Genomic DNA, 5,810 nt, shown 5'->3' with positions numbered 1-5,810 from the left:
TTAACTTCTAATTTCAAAATCTTTTTCAAAAATCACTTGATTTCTTTCCCACTCTTATTTTCGAAAATCAATTAGTGTTTTTCAAAAATTTTTCAAAATCTTTTACTTAATTTTCGAAAATTACTTCCCTTCTTCTCACATCCTTCTGTTTATGGACTAACACTATCCCTTAATGCAAAATTCGAACTCCATCTTCTTTGATAAGTTCGAATTTTCTACTTCTGTCTTCTATTTCTCTTCTTCCTCTGACACCTCAAGGAATCTCTATACTGTGACATAGAAGATTCCATATTTTCTTGTTCTCTTCTCTTTCATATGAGCAGGAACAAAGACAAAGGCATTCTTGTTGAAGCTGACCCTGAACCTGAAAGGACCTTGAAGCAAAAGCTAAGAGAAGCTAAGGCACAACTCCCTGTTGAGGACCTGACCGAATTCTTCAAAGAAAAAGAACCCATGACCGAAAACAACAACAATGCCAACAATGCAAGGAAGGTGCTGGGTGACTTTACTGCACCTACTCCCGACTTCTATGGGAGAAGCATCTCTATCCCTGCCATTGGAGCAAACAACTTTGAGCTTAAGCCTCAATTAGTTTCTCTAATGCAACAGAATTGCAAGTTCCATGGACTTCCAATGGAAGATCCTCATCAGTTTTTAGCTGAGTTCTTGCAAATCTATGACACAGTCAAGACTAATGGGGTTGACCCTGAGGTCTACAGACTGATGCTATTCCCTTTTGCAGTAAGAGACAGAGCTAGAATATGGTTGGACTCACAACCTAAAGATAGCCTGGACTCTTGGGAAAAGCTAGTCAATGCCTTCTTGGCAAAGTTCTTTCCACCACAAAGATGGAGTAAGCTTAGAGTGGAAGTCCAAACCTTCAGACAGAAGGATGGAGAATCCCTCTATGAAGCTTGGGAAAGATACAAACAATTAATCAGAAAATGTCCCTCAGACATGCTTTCTGAATGGAGCATCATAGGTATTTTCTATGATGGTCTCTCTGAACTATCTAAGATGTCCTTGGATAGCTCTGCTGGAGGATCTCTTCATCTGAAGAAGACGCCTACAGAGGCTCAAGAGCTAATTGAAATGGTTGCAAATAACCAATTCATGTACACTTCTGAAAGGAATCCTGTGAACAATGGGACTAGTCAGAAGAAAGGAGTTCTTGAGATTGACACTCTGAATGCCATATTGGCTCAGAACAAGATATTGACTCAACAAGTCAATTTGATTTCTCAAAGTCTGTCTGGAATGCAAAATGCACCAAACAGTACTAAGGATGCTTCATCTGAGGAAGAAGCTTATGATCCTGAGAACCCTTCCATGGAAGAGGTGAATTACCTAGGAGAACCCTATGGAAACACCTATAATTCTTCATGGAGAAATCACCCAAATCTCTCATGGAAGAATCAAGAGAGACCTCAACAAGGTTTCAATAACAATAATGGTGGAAGAAACAGGTTTAGCAATAGCAAGCCTTTTCCATCATCTTCTCAGCAACAGACAGAGAGTTCTAAGCAGAATACTTCTGACTTAGCAACAATGGTCTCTGATCTAATAAAGACCACTCAAAGTTTCATGAATGAAACAAGGTCCTCCATCAGAAATTTGGAAGGACAAGTGGGTCAGCTGAGCAAGAAAGTTACTGAACTCCCTCCTAGCACTCTCCCAAGTAATACAGAAGAAAATCCAAAAGGAGAGTGCAAAGCCATAGACATGGCCGAATATGGAGAGGAAAGAGAGGAGGAGGACGCCACTGAGGAAGACCTCAGTGGGCATGTACCAATCTCCTCTGAGTTCCTCAATGAGGAACAATGGGAATCTGAGGCTCAAAATGAGACCATAGAGATTCCATTGGACTTACTTCTGCCATTCATGAGCTCTGATGAGTATTCTTCCTCTGAAGAGGATGAGTATGTCACTGAAGAGTAAGTTGCTAAATACCTTGGAGCAATCATGAAGCTAAATGACAAGTTATTTGGAAATGAGACTTGGGAGGATGAACCACCTTTGCTCACCAAAGAACTGGATGACTTGTCTAGGCAGAAATTACCTCAAAAGAGACAAGGTCCTGGGAAGTGCATGGATGAATCCATCATCCTTGGCAGACCCTTCCTAGCCACAGCAAAGGCTGTGATTGATGTTGATGGAGGTGAACTGATCATTCAAGTGAATGAAGAATCCTATGTGTTTAAGGCTCAAGGATATCCCTCTGTCACCATGGAGAAGAAGCATGAAGAGCTTCTCTCAAATCAGAGACAAACAGAGCCCCCACAGTCAAACTCTAAGTTTGGTGTTGGGAGGCCACAACCAAACTCTAAGTTTGGTGTTGAACCCCCATATTCAAACTCTAAGTTTGGTGTTGGGAGGTTCCAACATTGCTCTGATCATTTGTGAGGCTCCATGAGAGCCATCTGTCAAGCTACTGACAATAAAGAAGTGCTTGTTGGGAGGCAACCCAATATTATATTTTATATGTTTTCTGTTGTTATTTTATGTTTTTTGTAGGTTGATGATCATAAGAAGTCACAAAATCCATTGAAAAAGCAAAAACAGAATGAAAAACAGGAAGAAAAATAGCACACCCTGGAGGAAGAACTCACTGGCGTTTAAACGCCAGTGAGGCTAGCAGTTGGGCGTTTAACGCCCAGTCTGGCACCATTCTGGGCGTTTAACGCCAGAAAGGGGCACCAGACTGGCGTTAAACGCCAGGAAAGGGCTAGAACCTGGCGTTAAACGCTAGAAATGGGCACCAGCCCGGCGTTTAACGCCAGAAATGGCTCAAAACGTGATTTTGAGCAACATTTGGTGCAGGGATGACTTTTCCTTGACACCTAAGGATCTGTGGACCCCACAGGATCCCCACAAACCCCTCACCTATCAAATCCCATCTTTCTCTTCACCACTCACCTCCATAAAACCCCACTTACCTCACCATCCAAATTCAAACCACTACTTCTTCCCCTTTTGGCCGAACCACAAAGCCATCTCCCTCTCCTCCATTTCTTCTTCTTCTACTCTCTTCTTTCTTCTTTTGCTCGAGGACGAGCAAACCTTTTAAGTTTGGTGTGGTAAAAGCATTGCTCTTTGTTTTTCCATAACCATTTATGGCATCCAAAGCCGGTTCAACTGAGAAGGCATGACCTCAAGCCCATCACTAAGAAGAAGATGGAGCAAACAAGAGACCCCTCTCATCAAGAAATCCCTGAGATACCTCAAGGGATGCACTTTCCTCCACAAGACTATTGGGAGCAACTAAACACCTCCCTAGGAAAATTAAGTTCCAACATGGGACAACTAAGGGTGGAGCACCAAGAACATGCCATCCTCCTCCATGAAATTAGAGAAGATTAAAGAATCACGAGAGAGGAGCAACAAAGACAAGGAAGAGACATTGAGGAGCTCAAGCACTCCATAGGACCTTCAAGAGGAAGGAAGAGCCGCCATCACTAAGGTGGACCCGTTCCTTGATTTCCTTGTTCTTTATTCTTCTGTTTTTCGAATTTTTATGCTTATGTTTATCCATGTTTGTGTCTTATGATCATTAGTGTCTTAGTGTCTATGCCTTAAAGCTATGAATATGAATCCATCACCTTTCTTAAATGAAAACTGTTTTTATCACAAAAGAACAAGAAGTACAGGATTTCAAATTCATCTTTAAAACTAGCTTATTTAGTTTGATGTGGTGGCAATACTTTTGTTTTCTGAATGTATGCTTGAACAGTGCATATGTCTTTTGAATTTGTTGTTCATGAATGTTAAAATTGTTGGCTCTTGAAAGAATGATGAAAAAGGAGACATGTTACTGAGGATCTGAAAAATCATAAAAATGATTCTTGAAGCAAGAAAAAGCAGTGAATACAAAAAAAAAAAAAAGAGAGAAGCAGAAAAACGAAAAAAAAGGGAGAAAGAAAAAGAAAAGAAAAAGAAAGAAATAAAGTTGTGATCCAAGGCAAAAAGAGTGTGCTTAAGAACCCTGGACACCTCTAATTGGGGACTTTAGCAAAGCTGAGTCACAATCTGAAAAGGTTCACCCAATTATGTGTCTGTGGCATGTATGTATCCGGTGGTAATACTGGAAGACAGAGTGCTTTGGGCCACAGCCAAGACTCAATAAGTAGCTGTGTTCAAGAATCATCATACTTAACTAGGAGAATTAATAACACTATCTGGATTCTAAGTTCCTAAAGAAGCCAATCATTCTGAACCTCAGAGGATAAAGTGAGATGCCAAAACTGTTTGGAGGCAAAAAGCTACTAGTACCGCTCATCTAATTTGGAGCTATGTTTCATTGATAATTTGGAGTCTATAGTATATTCTCTTCTTTTTATCTTATTTGATTTTCAGTTGCTTGAGGACAAGCAACAATTTAAGTTTGGTGTTGTGATGAGCGGATAATTTGTACGCTTTTTGGCATTGTTTTTAGTATGTTTTTGGTAGTTTTAGTTGAGTTTTTATTATATTTTATTAGTTTTTATTTAAAATTCACTTTTCTGGACTTTACTATGAGTTTGTGTGTTTTTCTGTGATTTCAGGTATTTTCTGGCTGAAATTGAGGGATCTGAGCAAAAATCTGATTCAGAGACTGAAAAGGACTGCAGATGCTGTTGGATTCTGACCTCCCTGCACTCGAAGTGGATTTTCTGGAGCTACAGAAGCCCAATTGGCGCGCTCTCAACGGCGTTGGAAAGTAGACATCCTGGGCTTTCCAGCAATATATGATAGTCCATACTTTGCCCAAGATTTGATGGCCCAAACCGGCGTTCAAAGTCACCTACAGAAATCCCAGCGTTAAACGCCGGAACTGGCACCTAAATGGGAGTTAAACGCCCAAACTGGCACCAAAATGGGAGTTAAACGCCAAGAAGAGTCTCTACACGAAAATTACTTCATTGCTCAGCCCAAGCACACACCAAGTGGGCCCGGAAGTGGATTTTTATGTCATTTACTCATCTTTGTACACCCTAGGCTACTAGTTTTCTATAAGTAGGACCTTTTACTATTGTATTTAGATATCTTGGTAGCTATCTTCTAATTTTATGCTATCTTAGATCATTTGGGAGGCTGGCCATTTGGCCATGCCTAGACCTTGTTCTTATGTATTTTCAACGGTGGAGTTTCTACACACCATAGATTAAGGTGTGGAGCTCTGCTGTACCTCGAGTATTAATGCAATTACTATTGTTCTTCCATTCAATTCCGCTTGTTCTTTGTCCAAGATATCACTTGTTCTTCAACTTGATGAAGGTGATGATTGACGCCCATCACCATTCTCACTCATGAACAAAGTGACTGACAACCACTCTTGTTCTACACGCATCTGAGGCTTAGTGAATATCTCTTGGATTCTTTAATCGGAATCTTCGTGGTATAGGCAGGACCTGATGGCGGCATTCAAGAGAATCCGGAAGGTCTAAACCTTGTCTGTGGTATTCTGAGTAGGATTCAATGATTGAATGACTGTGACGTGCTTCAAACCTGTAACCTACTGGGCGTTAGTGACAGACGCAAAAGAGGGATTCTATTCCAGTAGGGGAGGGAACCAAACCGGTGATTGGCAGTACTGTGACAGAGTGCGTGCATTAGCTTTCACTGCGAGGATGGGAGGTAGCCACTGACAATGGTGAAACCCTACACAAGCTTGCCATGGAAAGGAGTAAGAAGGATTGGATGAAGGCAGTAGGAAAGCAGAGAGACGGAAGGGAAGGCATCTTCATGCGCTTATCTGAAGTTCCTACCAATGAATTACAAAAGTATCTCTATCTTTATCTTTATGTTATTTTCGTTCATCACCATTATACATT

General features: G+C 40.9%; 1 non-coding gene across 1 annotated transcript; it reads right to left on the bottom strand.

The window, feature by feature from the left end:
• Positions 1–855: 855 nt before the first annotated feature.
• LOC130937778 (small nucleolar RNA R71) lies at positions 856–963 on the bottom strand. The gene has a single exon (XR_009068978.1). It is a non-coding gene; the product is annotated as a small nucleolar RNA R71 (small nucleolar RNA).
• Between the last annotated feature and the right edge of the window lie 4,847 nt (positions 964–5,810).

Source organism: Arachis stenosperma, chromosome 6, assembly GCF_014773155.1.
Source record: "Arachis stenosperma cultivar V10309 chromosome 6, arast.V10309.gnm1.PFL2, whole genome shotgun sequence".
Lineage (NCBI taxonomy): Eukaryota > Viridiplantae > Streptophyta > Magnoliopsida > Fabales > Fabaceae > Arachis > Arachis stenosperma.
Note: the sequence above shows the minus strand (reverse complement) of the source record. Positions and strands in the feature narration are given on the sequence as shown.